General features: G+C 48.6%; 1 long non-coding RNA gene across 1 annotated transcript; it reads right to left on the reverse strand.

Moving 5' to 3' along the window:
• Nucleotides 1-4,111: 4,111 nt before the first annotated feature.
• LOC309380713 lies at nucleotides 4,112-15,114 on the reverse strand. Its single transcript, XR_014173065.1, has 2 exons — nucleotides 14,664-15,114; nucleotides 4,112-8,402 (listed from the first exon to the last, which is right to left on the reverse strand). It is a non-coding gene; the product is annotated as an uncharacterized lncRNA (long non-coding RNA).
• Nucleotides 15,115-16,954: the final 1,840 nt, after the last annotated feature.

A 16,954-nucleotide genomic window follows, 5' to 3' on the forward strand; every position in this document is an offset into this window, starting at 1 on the left:
ACCCTTTGCTGCCTGGGGAGTTCACCCCCTCGCATACTTGAAATTAAGCTCCGCTGATGCCAGATTCTGTGAGTACATGGCAAATTAAGTTACAGGTGTCACATACACTGGGCATAGTGATCATTCGAATGCAACAGTCAAGCTGTATTAAAAGCAGGCTCATTTCAGTATCAGCTTAGTTCAAAACCAGGTGAGCAAAATGGTGTGTGGATAAGATGATGCAGAACACTTCTCTGGGTTAAGGGATGTCCGAAGAACGCACAAAACTGCTTTATACTGATTTAGACCAGTAGGTGGTGACAGAGTGGCTTTCCCTCTTTGCCCTGGGCACCTACCTCGCAGACTTTGTGCTTCACACTGCATCAACCTTATCACAAAATCTGAAGCCCTGTCATAACATTATTCCCCAGAAGCAGTGATTGGAAGAAGCAGGCAGTCTGTGGACAGATGGTCAACATTTCAGAAATTCTTAATCCTATTGCTTCTGTGGTGGGCTTCAGGTAAAAAGCAATGAAGAGAAAATTGGGAATTGTGCAAAGAAACTCCCTGAAAAACTATACTAAAATTTGTCCTTTCCCTACAACCACAAACTGATTCTTAAAAAAATAATTCAGATTCAACGATTTTTCACACAGTGGCAGTTACTACATCAGTTTACAGAGCAGGGGGAGAGAAGGGAAGCAGGCCTATTGCATCGCTTCTGCTGAGAGACCAGCTGCCTCTGGCTCTCCCTCGGCTGTCACTTGGTGGCAATCATCCCATCAGACTTCTTGATCTGTGTCCATCAAAGCTGATAACTTTAAGAGCTGGTACCTGGCATTGCTTTTTCTTCATTCCTTATCCCGTTTTCTCCCCTTGGGTATTGTATCTTTTAGATTGTAAGGCTGAGTGTGAGGACTATGTTGCTCGCTATTTTTCTAAGCTGCTCTGGGAGCCTTTCTTGTCCAAAGAAGCGAATACTAAACCGTTGGTGGCTTTCCAGGGCTGAAGATGGAGGCTGTTCCTCACCCAAGCCCTACATGGAGATTCCAGGGGATTGAATTAGGGGTCTTTAACATACAAAAACAAGTTTGACCATTGCACAGTGTTTCTAGGAGATTCCTCACAACCTCCAGTTAGTAGCTTCTCTTGTACACCCTGTTTCAAGTTTTTGCTAGTCAGAAGAACTAGAAATTTGCTTTCAAAAACTCTGGGGAAACCGAAGGCTGGTGGAACCACTGGGCACCAATGTGGACCCTGCTTGCATTTTGTTTCAAATGATGCACTGCAATTCTGCAAACGACCGCAACCTCATGATTAATTTTTGTTTCATTGTATTAATATTTCTGTAGGTTTATCATCCAAGGTTCACAGAAAGCCAGAAGCACATTCCAATCAGCCATGAGCATGGAGGGTTTCTTCAGGTACTTTTCAAAATATTTCAGTTGGCATTTTAAAGCTTGAACTGTGTGTTTGCATAGAGTCTTGGGGCTAGCTGCACACACTCCCACACATCAATTACACACAAACACATGTTGCAGAATTTCAACAGCATTTTGAAGAATTGAAAACGGGCTGAAATATTACAGTGGCTACACATATTTACATGCAAGACATATTTGGCCCCTAAAGTTATATCTTCACTACCTTTGAAGCCTTCATTGGAATTAAATACAAGTTTTTAGTTGTATTGTTGATAAATAGTAATACTATTGTTAAAATGGCTTTAGGTGTCTTAAGTTGTCCTGACAAGTTTAAACAGCCTTATTTTTGTTTTATTATGTCCAGAATTGGATCTGAAATTTGCACAGGATAAAAATGGTTTCCTCAAAGCCACAAAACATACTGGTCTTATTTTCTTATCCCTCTTTACTGATGACTCAGATATTTGGCAGCAAAATTGGCAAGTAAGCAAAACAGTGAACAGCTGAAAAATAGTTTCAGTTATAGTCCTAGAGCTGTCCTAAGAAGATTCCCACAAACAAATCTGTCATTCAGGCAACAGCACATTTTCTATGCATTTCATTGAAGGAAATTTCTGAACTGCATGCTGGTTTATATTATGACATGGAAGTGGTTTTATATTATGACATGGAAGCTCCTGCAGCCAATCAGAAGCTGCGAAAGTCACGCCAGACGTTTGGGTACCAAAGAACGTTTGCAAACCAGAACACTCACTTCCTGGTTTGCGGCGTTCGGGAGCCAAAACGTTCGGCTCGCAAGGCATGTGGGATCCGAGGTATGACTGTATTCCAGTGTCTTTTGCTGCCACTGTGCCATCCATTGGATCTTTCCTCCCCTGTGCAACATGGTAGTGTTATGGTAAGACACAGGCAGTATGGTCTAGGGACAGAAAGCCTTGTTCCCAGGGTTGTGAATATCACTTTATTACCCTTATACAGTGGTGCCCCGCAAGACGAATGCCTCGCAAGACGAAAAACCCGCAAGACGAAAGGGTTTTTCGGTTTTTGCGACGCTTCGCTAGACGATTTTCCCTATGGGCTTGCATCGCAAGACGAAAGCCCATAGGGAAATCTTGGGGACCTTTTTTTAAATGCTGGCGGTGGGGAGCAAAGCCTTTTCCCCCCCTCCGGACTTCAGAAGAGGTCCAGGAAGGCCGGCGGGGGCGAAAGGCTTTGCTCCCCACCGCCAGCATTTTAAAAGCGGTCCGGGATAGCAGGGAAGCGCTTCCCGCTATCCCGGACGGCTTTTGAAGGCAGGCAGGGGGGGCAAAGACTTTTGCCCCCCGCCCGCCTTGGGAAGAGGTCCAGGACCTCTTCCCAAGGCGGGCGGGGGGCAAAAGTCTTTGCCCCCCCTGCCTGCCTAACCGGGGGCTTTTAAATCGCCCCGGGACTGTCCGGGGCGATTTAAAAGCCCCCGGACGGCTTTTGAAGCCTCCCCCCGCCGCCCGGCATTGGGGCATCGTCCCGATGCCGGGCGGCGGGGCGGCAAAGCCTCCCCCCGAAGCCGGGCGGCGGGGCGGGAAAGCCTCCCCCCGCCGCCCGGCATCGGAACGATGTCCCGAAGCCGAGCGGCGGGGCGGGAAATCCTCCCCCCGCCGCCCGGCTTCGGGGCATCGTCCCGATGCCGGGCGGCGGGGCGAGAAAGCCTCCCCCCGCCGCCCGGCATCGGAACGATGTCCCGAAGCCCGGCGGCGGGGCGGGAAAGCCTCCCCCCCGCCGCACGGCTTCGGGGCATCGTCCCGATGCCGGGCGGCGGGGCAGGAACGCTTCCCCCCGCCGCACGGCTTTGGGGCATCGTCCCGATGCCGGGCGGCGGGGCGAGAAAGCCTCCCCCCGCCGCCCGGCATCGGAACGATGTCCCGAAGCCCGGCGGCGGGGCGGGAAAGCCTCCCCCCCGCCGCCCGGCATCGGAACGATGTCCCGAAGCCCGGCGGCGGGGCGGGAAAGCCTGGGCGCGCTGGCAACTCTCCGCAAGGAGCGCTCCCGCTGCTTGCGGAGAGGTCCGCGCCTGTCCTGGACCTCTTCTGAAGGCAGGCGGGGGGCAAAAGTCTTTGTCCCCCCTGCCTGCCTTCCCAGGGGCTTTTAAATCCCCCCGGACAGCGGAGAAGTCCTCCGCTGTCCCGGGCGATTTTAAAATGCCGCCCGCCAGAAGAGGTCGGGGTAAGGCGGTTTCCATAGGAACACATTAATTGATTTTCAATGCATTCCTATGGAAAACTGTGCATCGCAAGACGAAAAACTCGCAAGACGAAGAGACTTGCGGAACGAATTAATTTCGTCTTGCGAGGCACCACTGTAGTATGCGTCTATCAGGTAGAGAGGAAAGCTTGATCTATACACTCTGTTTGCTTCGGCTGGTGGGAAGGGTCACAGTTCCTTCCCCTTTGGCTTCCTCTCTGACCATGTGGAACCCAGGAGGTCAGGCGCTGGCCAAAGACCTAGGTCTCAGAAGGACCCTAGACCAGCCCAACCTGCCCCCTACACACTGCTGGGCCTGGGTGGTCATGTTTGGTTATGGTGGCTAGATAGCTGAGAAATCCTTCGTTCTCAGTCTCTTCCTTCTTCTTGGACCATCTGATGGGGAGAACCAGCTGCTAGCTGCCTCTGTGGCCATGCCATTCCCCTTGTGATTCTCCTCTCTGCTCATCCCTCCACCTTCTTTTGCCCTCTGAATGATGGGCTTTTCTATGGCATCAGGAGGTGTTGGCAAGGGAGAGGAGCCCTCTGAACTCCCACAGTGTGATGAGAGTCTCCCTTGCAGGGAGTAAAACTGAATAGAGGATTGCCAGCATGCCACTGCAGCAATAGTTCAATAGGATCAGTTTGCTCATTTATTTTCCCATAGTGAAGCCTCTGCTGAATGCTTTGGGCTGGCAAAGTGCCCTGTGGGTTGCAGTCTCAAAAATTTGTTCCTTATCTCCCCTCCCCAATGTAAAGAGCCACCTCTGAAACCTAGGGAGACTTCAGAAATTGCCTCTTCCAATACAACTCTTTAGTTCATGGCTAGAGTTTTATTAAGCGCAGCGCAGCCCTATTTGTGTTTACTCAGAAGTAAGTCCCACCGTGCCCAATGACCCTTGCTTCTTAGTAGGTTTGTTTAGGATTGCAACCTTATGGATGTTATTAAAGACTTAAATCAATGCAATTTGTCTTTCCGGATATTATCGTTAGAATATTATATAGAAATAGAGAACCTTTATAATCACAACCTTAAATTAGGTTTATACAATTAGAGCTAATGGAACATAACAGACAAATAGTGAAAAGGGCTCAGTCTTTCAATTTCATGAACTCCTCTTACTAATCTAAAACAGCCTTATATAATGAAGGAGCAATAAAAAAGAATAGATTCATGTATTCAGAATTGCAGACAAAAAAGCCCTTTCTCTTTCTCATGGACTAGACAAGTGGAAATGGTTTGCAAGGAACAGAAAGACTGTATTTGCAGATCCTAGTATGGTCACATGGGATATATATATATTTAATCTTATGACTGTATGGCAGAATTTCAGGGTTGAGATTGTTTTTACAGCTGAAAAGGAACTGCACAACACAATACTTTTGGCACCCTGCCCAGATCTTTCATCTATCTGTCTGTCTGTTGCTTGCATGTTAAAAATTTTAGTTTTCTTCCTATATCCTCTAAGAGTAAAAAAAAGCCATGAATAAAACCAAACGACAAGCAAAAAAACAATTAAGGAAATAATTGACTTATTTAAGGGAATGTTCTCTAAAATGCAACAAAAGGAGCTTTGAATTCTAAAGATCTTGGGCCAAATTCTCGTGAACTGTAAACCAGAGCTTTAACATAAACACATACATTATTTTAAATTTGAAATATGTCTGTGAGTTCTCAGCTCAGGAGTAGACAGGATCATAGCATAAAACTTAGCGCTGTGTGTGTGTGTGTGTGTGTGTGTGTGTGTGTGAGAGAGAGAGAGAGAGAGAGAGAGAGAATTGTATTGCACATACAATATGTACTGCTTCTAAATCCACAGTTTCTTAATAGTTGGGTTTTCCTTATATCAAGAGATGAGCAGGTTCTTCTTTCTCTTGACTTAGCATTTTTGACTGTGTTTGCCATGCAGGCAGCCTGGCCATGTTCACTTCCTGGCGTGAGGTCATATTAGATCACTACTTCTGGAGGTAGGGGACCGCTGTGGGGGAAAAACAATCTCCACAGAGTATGTGGTTAAAGGCAGCAAAATACTAGGAAATGAGCCACTTCATCTCCTCCATTTTCTCCACAAGGAACAGGAAAGTCAACATGGAGCCCATATGCCATGTCTGGCCTGCCAAGATTCTTTCTCCTCCCAATTCTTCTTAGAACAAATGGCCTGCTGGAGAGTTGCCACATGGCGTCAGGGCAGGAGTGCATGATCTCAGGATGAGGTGGAAGACTCACGGCAGGGAAGGGGAACCCGTGGTCCTCCAGATGTTAAGTACAGTTCCCATCATCCCTTGCCATTGGCCTGGATGGCTGGGGCTGCTGGGAGGTGGAGTTTTGTTAAGTTGTGGGTGAACATATCAGACGACACAGTGATTCTTCAAGAGCTCTTGTTTATTCAGAGGCCAGGCCAGAACTGAACTGAAGGATTCAGTCAGCCTGCTTATATAGAGCTCCAGTACCACGTAACTGTAACAACTTTCTAAAACTATCCAATCACTGAACGTCACTTTCAATCCTTCATTTGCATAACTATCTACAGTATCCCCCTGCTGGCCCAGGGTGAGAACTTCAGTACATAACACGTTTGAATGAACCACAAGTTCCTCACCCCTGCCTTAGTTCATTGTAAATAGTTCAAGAGCTTTATATATGCCCACCCATGCCCCAGAATGCTGCTGTTTCCACCCAGTGCCAATCTGCCTTCTGCCAGCCCCTGACATAGAGAGAGGCCGCTGCTGGTTTGTACTCCAGCTGATGACCTCCCTTTGCTGGTGTTGCAATGAAATGGGACTGGGCCGCTGGATATTCTCTTGAGTGTGTATAACTGCAGAGACAGCTTGAATTAATAATGTACGACAGTTGGATTCCAGCTTCAAGATAGCTTTGCCTGAACAGGCTCAGTGGTAGGGCTGTAGAGTAGCAGAATTATTAGCACAGCTAAAAATGCTGGATATGGAAAATCATGAATATATGAGATAGGGTTGTGGGCTCCCCCTCCACCTTCCCACATTTTTGCTTGGCATAGAGGCTAGGAAAATATTCCGCAGCCAATATTTTATTCTGATCGGGAGGTTGCCGTTATTCAAGAGTTTGCCATTTCTGAGTTAAAGAAAATGAGAGCAAACAAGTTTGGATAAGGGCAAGCAAGTTGAAACGTAAACCAGATAAGATGGAGGTGGTATTGCTGATCTGAATGGAGGGAAGCAACCTGTTTTAGATGGGAGGGCAACCCCCTATATAATCCCATTTGTTACTTTGTGTTTCTTGTTATAATGTTGTATATATAGATATTCATTTTTTAAAATTGTTTTATTGTGTGTTATTTGAATCACTTGGGGATTTTGAATATTATCAGTATAGAAATATTATAAATACTGTATATAAGAAAACTGAAACTAAACAAGGTTAATATAGAGGTGTGAAAACTGATTTCTGGTGCAGAATTTCAAGAATGAAATGTGAGCATTTAATACTTACTGGAATTAATATATCCTAATTTTCAAGACTAATGAATCTAGCCTATTTACATGTAGCCACAGAAAAGCAAAAAAACCCCCCACCTGTTTAACGATCTTGGTTGCAATCCAGGACACACCAATCAGATTTCTGTCCTACCTGTGTGCTGGATTTCACCTATAATGATGAGGACTTTGTGGAATTTATTGTTAGGACTCTCTTTCTGCAGTGTCTCTCTGCTCAAGATAATGCATAATAATGGGCTTTACTTTAAATCTCGCTGACATTAAATAGTAAACAGGCTAAACATAGGCTTAAAGTTAGAGCCAGGCTTAAGCACTTGGTATAATATATTATAGGAACTAAGAACTAAACATTAGAAGTGACAGTGTGGGAAAGAAAGTATTAGCAAGACGATCTAGATAGTAAAGCACAGCTTCTGGCAGCATGGCCTGCTAACCATTCCTTACCACTTTGAGAGAATAAATATGCCTTTCAGTAAATTATTGCAGGAAAAGGCTTCATTACTGGGTGCCAGGAGCCTAAGAAACAAGCCATTTAAGAAGGTAGGAGAAGCCAGGCAGCAAAAAGGTACATTTCAATAACTAGGCAATTTTTTGCAGCACGAATGGATTTTCTGTGCACCAAATTAGAAGTGCCAGTAAAAATGGAGCCTCTGGTTAACACCCAAATGAATTTATTGGCAGGCAACCTTGTTAGCATTAATGTTCTGTGCCTTTGAGTGATGGTTTAAAGCATTCTTCTTCATGCTATTATCAGTAAGTTATCTCCCTCAGACGTGTATTAGTTGCACTTAATATGATCCTCACCTGGTCTGTAAATTTATGCAATCAGATTTTACCTTGTTTGTTTTTTGCACACTTGCTTACACTTGCCAGTTTGTGTGCAGAGCACGCAACCAGGTGTCTAACTGCCTTCAGCATCAGCCTTGCACAACCACATCTTTGCATCCAAACATATCCAAAACATGCAGAATAAGGAATGCACTTGTTGTGGAGTTTTGCAGATGCATTAAGAGCAGGAAGCCTCCCCCTCTGTGCTATCTTGTGCAAACACTCTATCTTGTTTTCTTGCTCAGAAAATAACAGCTGCTCCTATGTCAGCTTGCTGGGGTTAGGTATTGTTCTTTTACCTGGAGAAGGCCCCTGTGATCCTGGGTATTTTTTTGGGAAGGAGATATCCAACAGATGGGGCCATACTCTTCAGTGCTTCAGAAAGAAGAGTCATTAACTATGAAAATGGTAGCGATTCCCTTCCGGCCAGAAGTCTGAAACTTTATACTGAGGAAATTTCATGTACTTTGCTGCGAGCTCCTTGGAAGCAGGGTGCGATACAAATGCAACTGTCAGGGTTTCAGGGAGAGAAGAGCAGATGGGGGAGGAGACAGAGAGCGAGGGGGAAGAATCCCAGAGAGATGAGGAGGAGGATGACGATGACCAAAGGTCGTCCATGAGTCTGTCCAGTGAGTCAGAGGACTCCCAAAAGGGGGCCCCCCTGGTCAGACCAAGGGGAGGCCAAGGGGGAAGCAGTCAGGAGCAGGGGAGCGAAGGGAGAACCCCCAGTGGGAGTTGGACACCGGAGCCGGCTTCTCAGCCGGAACGGAGTGAAGGGGGTGGAGTTACCAGTGTGTCAGAGGGAGCAGAGCAAGAAGGAGACAGGGGGAGGAGATCGGAGCAGGACGCTCTGCCAGAAGGGGCGGAGAGTAGCACCGGGAGCAGTGTAGCGGTCGAGAGAAAGGTCAGAAGCAACGTACGCGCGCCAAGTTCAAATGTGGAGGCGCACGGAAGTGAGGAGAGCCCTGGGGAGGAGCCCGGCCCCAAAGCAAGAAGGAGGGGGGCAGAGGCGTCAGAGGATTCAGCCTCGGGCGAGTCCCGGCGGGGGGGAACCCAGGGGGGCAGAAAGACCCTGCGGAAAAGGAAGGAGAGGAAGAGGTGGTCCAGCACAAGCCTCTTAAACTGGTGTAGGGGCGGTACGGATTCAGAGGGGACTTCAGCGATCTAATGTTACAGACGTGGAGCCATGGAGATGGAATGTAAAAGGAGCAATGATCTTCAATAAAGACTTTTGTAAATAAACTGGATTGGACTTGGACGGCGGGGGGGCACCCTAGTTACCCACTTCGATGGCAACCTGCAAAACTATCCTAACTTCAGGGCAGATGTCGTGTATGCACTGCATTTGCTTCGCAATGATTTTAAAGATGAGGAGGAGAGAGTGGGGTTTATAATTTCGCATTTGCATGGAGAGGCTAGAGCTTGGTTGCGCAATTTGTGGCGCGAAGATGGCCCTGCCCGCCGCAATTCTGATGAATTTATTGAAGCGATGGATGCTTGTTTCCAGTCATCTGTGGATGTGGATATTGCTCGTAGACAGATGCACGGACTGCGGCAAGGCAAAGCCACTGTACGTCAATATCATTCCAGATTCTTCGCATTATTAACTGCGTTGGGCTGGGAGAAGGACAGTAAACCAGTAAGAGATCTGTTCTGCGAAGGTCTTAGCCCCCCCATCAAGGATGAGATTGCCAGAGGAGATAGACCCCAGACCCTAGAAGACGTGGTGCAGAGGGCTCTTGCGATCGGAATACGACACGAGGGACGCCCTTGGCACGATGGGGAGGGACCCCAGGCGCGTGCACCAGCGAGAATACCCCCTTTTGTCCCCAGGGACTTCAGCCAGACGCACCCCTCGCCCTTGGGGAGGCAGGGAGAAGAGCCGATGGAAATTGGTGGTGCTAGGGCTCAGACACCATCCACAGCCCCTGTTTCCGGTGCAGTGAAGGCGAAGCCTCCTAGAGGGACCAGGAAATGTTACATCTGTGACAGTGCACAGCATATGGCGAAAGAGTGCCCCCAGAGGCTCCAAAAACACACTGCAGCTCTAGCAACAGTGGCAGCGGAAGTGGTGCAAAGAGAGCAGCCTCAGGGAAACGACAATGCCTGGCTGGAAGCGGAGCTACTGGGGCTCAGCCAGGCGAATCTGTAGAGCAGTCCCCAGCACCCTTGCAACGCACAGACCCTTTACCACCCAAGCCAGCAGTGCAACTCACTGCAACCCTTCAGCTGCCGAATGGACACTCCCTGGAAGTTCCCATCACGATTGATTCAGGGAGCAATGCGGATTTTGTGGGAATGCAATTTGTCAAGCAGCATCGCATAGCGCTCCTGCCTGCAACGACGCCTCTGAACGTAGTCACGGTGGACGGCAGGAAATTGCTGGGAGGGCAAGTTGTGCAGCAGACGCCTCCCATGGTGATGCAGATTGGAAATCATCGAGAAGTAATTAGCTTCAATGTCACCCACCTGTCAGACACGCCCATCGTATTGGGCATGAGTTGGCTGGAGAGGCATAGTCCTGCTGTAGCGTGGTACCAGCGGCAAATCACCTTCTGCTCATCGTACTGTGCTCAGCATTGCATCCAGACCAATCAGGAGGAGGGGGCCGAGCAGCAGCTGCAACTTGGCATGGTGCAGGCAGTGCCTCGCAAGTACGAAGGATTCTTGGAGGTTTTCTGCGAGAAAGAAGCTGACAAGTTGCCGCCTCACAGGCCTTACGATTGTGCGATCGACCTGGTGCCGGGGGCGCAACTGCCAACTGCAAAGCTGTATTCCATGTCTGAGGACGAGATGCAAGAGCTCAGAGAGTTCATAGAGCATAATCTGAAGCGCGGTTTCATCCGGGAATCCAAAGCAGTGGGAGGCAGTCCTGTTTTCTTTGTGAAGAAGAAAGACACGCCCCAAAAAAGACTCATTGTGGACTATAGATTCATAAACAGACTGACTAAGCCCAAGGCCTTTCCCATGCCCAAGATTGACGACCTCCTAGCGACCGTTAGGAAGGGTAAGATCTTCACCAAGTTGGATTTGCGTGGAGCGTACAACCTCATCCGCATCCGGAAGGGCGATGAGTGGAAGACTGCCATGTTCACGCCTCTGGGCACGTATGAATACAGAGTTATGCCGTTTGGTCTCCAAAATGGCAGCCACGTTTTCCAAGCCTTTATGCATCATGTGCTGGCGGGACTCCTCTACAAGAAGTGTGTGTGTTTTCTCGACGACATCCTGATCTTCTCGGAATCGCCGGAAGCTCACGAGAAGGACGTAAAGGAGGTCCTGCAGAGGTTGCGGGAGCACAGGCTTTACGCCAAGTTGGAGAAGTGCCAGTTTGATGTAACGGAGGTGGATTTCCTCGGCTACAAGCTGTCCGACGAGGGGCTGGCCATGGACAGCGTCAAGGTCTGAGCGGTGTTGGACTGGAAGAGCCCACGCAATCGGAAGGAAGTCCAGAGATTCATCGGATTTGCCAATTTTTATCGCAAATTCATCAGAGGTTTTGCAAAGGAGACGGCAGCAATCACGGACACCCTCAGTTCCAAGAAGAAGAAGTTCGCTTGGACGGAACAGGCAGAGCGCTCTTTTCGGAAGCTTAAAAGCCTCTTCGCCTCCGAGGAGCAGCTACTGCACGTGAATCCCGGCAGGCCCATGCGGGTAGAAACCGACGCGTCAGACAGAGCGGTTGGAGCCGTCCTTCTGCAGGAGGATCCACAAGGGAATTGGAGGTCTGGCGCCTTCTGCTCCCGGAAGCTCAGCAAGACGGAGCAGAACTACACCATATGGGACAGGGAGCTGTTGGCCATTCACGCAGCTTTCAAAGCGTGGCGACACTTCCTCATAGGAGCCAAGCACACAGTGCAGGTGCGCACGGATCACAAGAACTTAGAGTATTGGCGAACAGCGAAGCTGCAGAGCCAAAGACACATGCGCTGGGCAGAATTCTTCGCGGATTTCGACTTCAGAATAGAATACATCCCGGGGGATTCCAATGTTATAGCCGATGCGCTCTCCAGGAAACCACAATATCTTGAGGAGACGGCACCAGTAGCAGTGAAGCACATTTTCGCACCGCAGGCGTGGGCGTGCGCTGCCATCGCAGTCGACCTGGACGCGGTGCGACGCGCGTTGCAAGTGGATCAATTTGCACAATCCAAGATGGAGGAGCTGCGCAGGGGGTCGCAGAGAGACAATGAGTTCCAGTTGCGAGACGGGCTCTTGACTCGCAAGGGTGCCCTCTACGTGCCAAGCGACGAGCTTCGCGCAAAGGTTCTGCAGCAGTTGCACGACGCCCCCAGTGCGGGCCACTTCGGCAAGGAGAAGACAATAGAACTAGTGGCCAGGGACTTTTGGTGGCCCCAGATGCGGGGTGAGGTGGCGGATTACGTCGCCAGGTGTGACACCTGTCAGAGGTCCAAACCAGTACACCAGAAGCCAGCGGGATTGCTGGAACCGCTGGAGACGCCGCAGCAGCCGTGGGAGAGGGTAGCCCTGGATTTTGTTACTGATCTGCCCAGCTCCAGGGGCAAGACAGCGGTACTGGTGGTTGTGGACTTGTTCACCAAGATGGCGCACTTCATTCCTTGTGCCAAGGTGGCGACGGCACAACAGACCGCCAAACTCTTCATCGACCACGTGTTCAGAGTGCATGGGCTACCGCAGTCCGTCCTGTCCGACAGGGGGCGCCAATTTGTTTACAACTTCTGGCAGAAGCTTCTAGGTATCCTGCACGTCAAGATCGACCTAGCGTCGGCGAGACATCCACAGACCAACGGCCAAGCAGAGAGGGTCAACGCGATCATGCAGCAGTACCTGAGATGTTACGCCAATCAGCGACCCGCAGCGTGGGTGGACTACCTGCCGATGGCTGAGTTTGCCTACAACAACACAAAGCACGCATCGACAGGGGTGACGCCGTTCTTCGCGAACAATGGCCGTCATCCCAGAACCTTTCCGAGGCTTATAGCACCAGGAGAGGGGGTGCCACAAGAGGCCGACCAGTTCGCAGCAGAGTTGCAAGAGGTGCACGAGGAGCTGCGGAGACATTTGGAGCTGGCCAAACAAGCCTATAAGGTGCAGGCGGACAAACACAGAAGGGCGGGAGAAGACATCCAGGTGGGGGATTGGGTATGGTTAGCAGCCCAAGCGATGCCAGCCAAATCGTTAGCCAAAAAGAAGCTAGGACACAGGCAGCTAGGGCCATACCAAGTTGAGGCTAGGATCAATCCTGTAGCATTTCGCCTGGCCCTCCCAGAAGGCTCCAGAGTGCACCCGGTCTTTCATAGGTCGGTGCTCACTCCCTACAAGGCCCCACACAGGTTTCAGGAGTCAGAAACAGTACCAGACCCACGCAAAGAGTCACCCAAGAGGGGGGGGTCACCTAGGACCGAACCGCTCAACGAGGTCACAGAGATACTGGACTCGAGATGGGGGGCAGAGGGAGTTGAATACTTTCTCGCCAGAGAGGGGACCCCAGCCAGTGCCAATAGTTGGGTGCCGGGCTACGCGTTAGACGAACCCCTTTTGAAAGATGAGTTCCATGCACTTTTCCCACATAGACCCATGCCAGCTGAGTACTTTGATGACTGGCTTTTCACGCCCACATTGTCAGATACCACGTTCAGGGGCTTTTCTTCCGCCGAGGAGGGAACGCCCGAATCGAGCCCGCCCAGGGGATCGTGTTCGGGAGTGGACACACTACCTTCGGATTGGTGGGAGGAGCAACCAAAGGAGGACTGGCGTAAGAGGTGGGTGAAGTGGCCTTGGAAGGCAGCACCAGACGAAGTAGCAATGGAAGAAGAGACTGAGACCGCGTTGGGTGAAGAACCCGAGTTCGAACACACATACACAGAACTGCCAGCAGAGAACATTGAAGTAGACGACCTGTATCCCGAATCTACCCCCGAAGAGCCGCAGCTTCCACAACCTGCACCCGACGAGCGGGAGGGGGGAAGGGGGGGCTTCGAGGGGGGGATGGATGTCAGGGTTTCAGGGAGAGAAGAGCAGATGGGGGAGGAGACAGAGAGCGAGGGGGAAGAATCCCAGAGAGATGAGGAGGAGGATGACGATGACCAAAGGTCGTCCATGAGTCTGTCCAGTGAGTCAGAGGACTCCCAAAAGGGGGCCCCCCTGGTCAGACCAAGGGGAGGCCAAGGGGGAAGCAGTCAGGAGCAGGGGAGCGAAGGGAGAACCCCCAGTGGGAGTTGGACACCGGAGCCGGCTTCTCAGCCGGAACGGAGTGAAGGGGGTGGAGTTACCAGTGTGTCAGAGGGAGCAGAGCAAGAAGGAGACAGGGGGAGGAGATCGGAGCAGGACGCTGTGCCAGAAGGGGCGGAGAGTAGCACCGGGAGCAGTGTAGCGGTCGAGAGAAAGGTCAGAAGCAACGTACGCGCGCCAAGTTCAAATGTGGAGGCGCGCGGAAGTGAGGAGAGCCCTGGGGAGGAGCCCGGCCCCAAAGCAAGAAGGAGGGGGGCAGAGGCGTCAGAGGATTCAGCCTCGGGCGAGTCCCGGCGGGGGGGAACCCAGGGGGGCAGAAAGACCCTGCGGAAAAGGAAGGAGAGGAAGAGGTGGTCCAGCACAAGCCTCTTAAACTGGTGTAGGGGCGGTACGGATTCAGAGGGGACTTCAGCGATCTAATGTTACAGACGTGGAGCCACGGAGATGGAATGTAAAAGGAGCAATGATCTTCAATAAAGACTTTTGTAAATAAACTGGATTGGACTTGGGTCTCTTGTGAGCTGGGACCAACGGGTGGCTCTGACAGCAACTAATAAATAATACTGCCCTTTTGCTTTCCAAGATGTAGGAAAGAAAAAGCTGTGTAATGCTCTACCACTTTGTTACACTAGCCAAAGGGCAATCTCTGTATGTTGGGATTACTGGTGCTATAATTGTGAGGAATTGTATGTACCATATTGACATGGTATTCAGCCAAGATGGAAATTTCCCAAGACCCAGAACTCTAGAAAGCGAATTGTAGTGTGTGATGTTTTCTCCATTCATCATAATTTTTTGATTGCATCACGTTTGGAAAACAATATCCTACCTAAACCACATTCTTCCACCTAATACTTTGAACTTAAAGTAGTGTATACTTAATGTTTAAACCAAGTCTGTAACAAGTCAAATGTATGTAAGGGAAAAAAATTTTTAAAAAAAAAATCCACAAAAAAACAACATTGGTATGGTAGAAATGCATCTAACTCTTTTCTCTCCTCCCACTCTGTTTGTATAGGACAACTTACCCATCCCAAAGGAAGTCAATCGCAAAAAGAACGATAAAGTGGAAGCTCCGCTCCTGGCACCAGCAAATCGCTATGGACACCATTTCACCAAAATAAATTACCTCTCCTCTTTTTAATCATAACTCCTCATTTGTATTAAATATGATGTATGGGTGTTGATGAGGTCATCATGGTGTCATATATCGGGAATTGTTTCTGTGTAAATCATACGAAGAAAATTACGGGACTCTGAGCCTTTCTATAGAGAATTACAGTGGGGGAAAATACGTATCATGAAACCGGTTTATAACCATTCTGACTCAAGTCAAAGCTCTCAGAATTTCACACTGTGAATCCAAGTTTACAAACTTTACAGGTGGGCCTTCAGGCCTGGTTCTACCACAACAATGTCTTCCACTACTCAAAACTCAACAGACCGCATGCAACTGGTAACTTTGCTGCCTCTTCATTTCCATGATTCCGAACTGCTTCTTGCAGAGGCTGAGAGTCCCTCTTTTATTTCATTTTAGATGTAACAAGCCTAGTAGTTTATTTTCATCGATTGTCTGTATATCTCTATATTTTATCCATGTACTCTTTTGATGTATAGAAGTAGTATGAAACTCATGGTTTCCTTGTGGTAAGTGACTGAGATGCTGCCACAGGATTTGAGACACTGATGAATGGTGCTATTTTGGACTTTAAACGTGCTCCTTGGCAAGGTAGCTCTGATGGAGTTATTTTTAATTTCCATGTTCTAAGAAGGTGTTGGTACTTCGTTCTCGTTCTTTAGACTGGACTGACTTGTTTCCTTGTGTCTTCAGTGTGGCTTTCTTATTCAGTGTTGTAGGGTGAGTAATTACTATTACAGTAAGTGCGGAACCGATTCCCACCTGGGTGTGCTCACAAACTTGAAATGGTAAGTGGGAGCAATCACAAAACTGTAATTTACTACGAGTTCCTTTCTGCCATCCTGCTTATATCATTTGGATAAAAGAATAGCAATAATTTTCATACGGTCTTTAGGGGTCTTCTTAATGTATTTTGTCTTTTTTATTTCTTAGGAAGGCTTTTTTTTAAAAGGGAGGGTTAGCATGTTTTTACATGTCCTCTTAAAATCAACAAGAATTGGCTGGTTTCTCCCCCTCCCCCCAAAAAACGTAATCGTTCCTTTAAATGTATAAAATGACAAACTCTTTAAAAAGCAATGAATAGAATTCCACAGTCTTTCCAATGTGTGGGTTTTACATTTTTGTTCTTGCTCCCAGGGTATTAGGAAACAAAATACAATACAAAATTGTACCATCTCCTCATGGAATGTTGTTGTGTTAGACACAGTCTGGAAGCCCACCTTGATTTTTTTATATAACTCTGTCTTTCAGCTCTTCCTTTGACTGGGCAGGTTTTGACCTGAACTGTTTAGCTTCTGACTGTTAAATACCAATGCATGCACTGCAATTCTTAGTTTTCTTTCCACTTCCTCCTCCTCCTCCTCTTCCTCCTCCTTCCCTATTCTCGTGCGCTTTCTTTCTAGTAGACTAGATAGCGTCAATTGTGCTGTATATACATATAGCAAGAATCAGTATTCAGCAGTTGTGGCATTTATGTATAGTTGCAGTTGTGTACTGCTGAAAATGTAGGCTTTTGTAACAGTGTGATCTTTAATAATGCACTACAAGTACCCAATGTATTTTAGCTCTTTTAGTAGGATTTGTTCAATAAATATGCAAGCTCTAAGAGTAACTATAATATCCGTGGTCTCTTTTTCTTTTCCTTCTTCTTCTTATCCTGTGTGGACTATTAAAGTGGGTT

The sequence above is a fragment of the Podarcis melisellensis genome (genome assembly GCF_964234715.1).
Source record: "Podarcis melisellensis genome assembly, chromosome: 11".
Lineage (NCBI taxonomy): Eukaryota > Metazoa > Chordata > Lepidosauria > Squamata > Lacertidae > Podarcis > Podarcis melisellensis.